The sequence below is a fragment of the Talpa occidentalis genome, unplaced genomic scaffold (assembly GCF_014898055.3).
Source record: "Talpa occidentalis isolate TD23 unplaced genomic scaffold, MPIMG_talOcc4v2.1 talOcc4.15, whole genome shotgun sequence".
Classification (NCBI taxonomy): Eukaryota; Metazoa; Chordata; class Mammalia; order Eulipotyphla; family Talpidae; genus Talpa; species Talpa occidentalis.
In genome coordinates, this window is record NW_023601543.1 from 33,773,299 (window position 1) to 33,776,014 (window position 2,716).

A 2,716-nucleotide genomic window follows, 5' to 3' on the forward strand; every position below is an offset into this window, starting at 1 on the left:
AAGGAGAGAGCTAATATTGATCTTTGTTAGAGAGATTTTATGAATAGGACATTGCTCAAATTTTTCCTTTGCTCACAGATGGTACATTATAAAACCATTTTCTTCATGTTTTCACTCATTCAAAAATTTCTTTCAACTTTCTAAAATGTGCTAGTCACTTTGCCAGGTATGGGGGCCACAAGGATAAGTATAACATTGTCTCTGCCCCGAAGGGCTCTCTGTTGGGTGTTGGCAGGTATATAAATAAATAACAACATTATTATATAAATAGCATAATAAAGGAATGTGTGCCCTGGATCCGGAAGAGTTAAGGAGGTAATTTAATCGAGGGGTGTCAGGAAATGGTTCAGAAAATGTCTTTTTGCTGATTTTGAAACTTGAATAGAACCTTGATTGCTTAAATTGAAGCAGGAGAGATTTCAGTTCTGCTTCAGGAAGAACTTTTAAATATTAGCTTAAGAACTATATTGTCCTACTAAAGGACATAAGAAATTTCTTTACCTCAGGAAGATTTAAAGGTAAAAGATAATCTCCCCAAATGTAGATGAATGTACCACATGATCCTTTGTGCAATGACTCTTCTAACTCTTGTCTTTTTCAGATAAATTAAGAACTGATACTGCATGCCCAGAGATTTGCAAAATCAGGCAGTAGACAGAATGGGAATCATGCAGTGTACCTAAAAGCTATTCAATAAAAATGCTTCTATCCCCTTTATGTTAGGTTTTTATGGGAATCTGTATTTGAAGAGAAATTAAGTGTGTTTGATGTAAGCAGCTGTTTGTGTGCTCTCAGCTAAGTAATAATCGGAAACAGTAGAAGGAGGTGGTGCAGGCTCTGAGGCAGTGGGACTGAGCAGTGTGGATAGCCCCAATGCACTTTATACTAGAAAATGAGGATTGTTGCCTCTTGGTGAATTTCTTTTGAGAAATATGTGGTTGTGTTAGAAAAACCAAGATAGCAAATCAGGAAGAATGATCAAAGTAGAGGTTTATAGGGATCATTGTCATCTGAGGGTTCTGAATCTCTTTAAGAATATCTTGATATCAAGGCTCAACTTGCTTCAGAGGGAGTTGCTTTTCTATACTTATTACAGTTAAAAGAGGCAACATAGTGTAATGATTAAGAATACAGAACCTGGAACCAGACTGCCTGGGTTTAAGTGCTTATTCCTACTTAGTAATAACTGTGTAATCTTGGGCAAGGTTTTTTCACCTCCCTGGATTTCATTTCCTTCATCAATAAAAAGGGGTTGATGGTCATAAAGTATATCTACTTCATATGTTTCATGATTAAATAAGTTAAAACACATCAGGAAATTATATTACTAGGAGCATGACAAGAACCATATGATATGTGTCCGACATTTTACAATTTTCAAAGTTCTGATTTAGAACCTTGTGATAAAGGCTAGGAAGATTGTATCAACCGCACTTGACAGATGAGCTTAGAAGTTCAATGTGGTTAAGTAGCTTTCTCCAGGTCATGCAAAGCCAGGACTTGAACCAGGCCTTCATGCTTCATTTAGTATTCTTCTTACTTGATCACACTTGTCACTAGTGGGTTCATATTTCTTCCTAGGACTTCCTTAGACAACTGTGAAAAATAAATGTGTTTGCCTGTATTAGTTTTCTATTACTGCATAAAAGTATTTCCAACTTAGCTCCTTAAAATATTACAACTTTATTTTCATTCAATACATCAGGAGTCTGGGCAGAGCTTTGTTGGGTCCTTTGCTCAGGGCCTCACAAGGCTGTGGTCAAGGTGACAGCTCAGCTGGGGAAGGATTTACTTTCAAGGCAATTGAGATTGTTGGAAGATTCTAGCATCTTGTGATGGTAGAATTAATGGCAGGGCTGTAGTGGAGAGTCTCTGTGGCTGAAAGTCAGTAATTTCAAGGGAGGCCTTGTTCCTCTTCTAAAGTGCTCATCATATTAGGTCCACTTAGATAATCTATTGATTGATTAAAAGTCTATTAGGCACCTTAATTACATATGAAAAATCACTTTTGCACTATGGTATAACAGGATCACTGCAGTGATATACCATCACTTTTGACATTTTATTGGTTATAAGCAGTTCCCACAAAATATACTTTCACTGATCATTTCTGCAGTATACTACTAGAGAAATTTCTCTTAGAGTACCAGAAACCACAAGAAGGAGACACAGAGTTCTGTCCTGAGGGTGAAACTTCGCTCTGGGTGTTTCTTCTGCAACTGCCTTTTGCCATTGATCGACGTTTTTCTCTTCCTTTGGGAGAGGAAGATGGAGAGAACACATTCTGACAGGTGTGGAAGGGAAGAAGTTTTCCATATTTTACCACCAAACAATAGGGTGGGGATTGTGCAAAAGATTACACATTGGGGGGTCACACTATGGCATGTCCACTGCACAGCCCATTTTTTAAAAAGATATTTTTTATGCGTATAAGAACTGGGGTACAAACCAGAGGTGTGGAGGGTGAGAGGATTCACCAGAGACAGAGTGGGGAACAGAACAGGTGGATTGACTGAAATACACTGCTGAGGGGGGCAGCAGGTGAGTCAGGAAAGGTCTGCTGCACCATGGGGGTAGCTCCCTGGCCGGGGATCGAACTCCTGCTGCAGTGCCTGAGGATAGCTTCATAATGCACAGCCCATTATTTTTACGTTGCTGATAAGAGGGGGTGATGATGTACTTTTAAGGCAGCCTAGTAATTTTAAAAGTCAAAGTC

General features: G+C 38.8%; 1 non-coding gene across 1 annotated transcript; it reads left to right on the forward strand.

Annotated features, from left to right (window-relative positions):
* The first annotated feature begins 2,085 nt into the window (after nt 1–2,085).
* Nucleotides 2,086–2,293, forward strand: LOC119246871 (small nucleolar RNA U3). The gene has a single exon (XR_005125613.1). It is a non-coding gene; the product is annotated as a small nucleolar RNA U3 (small nucleolar RNA).
* The last annotated feature ends 423 nt before the right edge of the window (nt 2,294–2,716 follow it).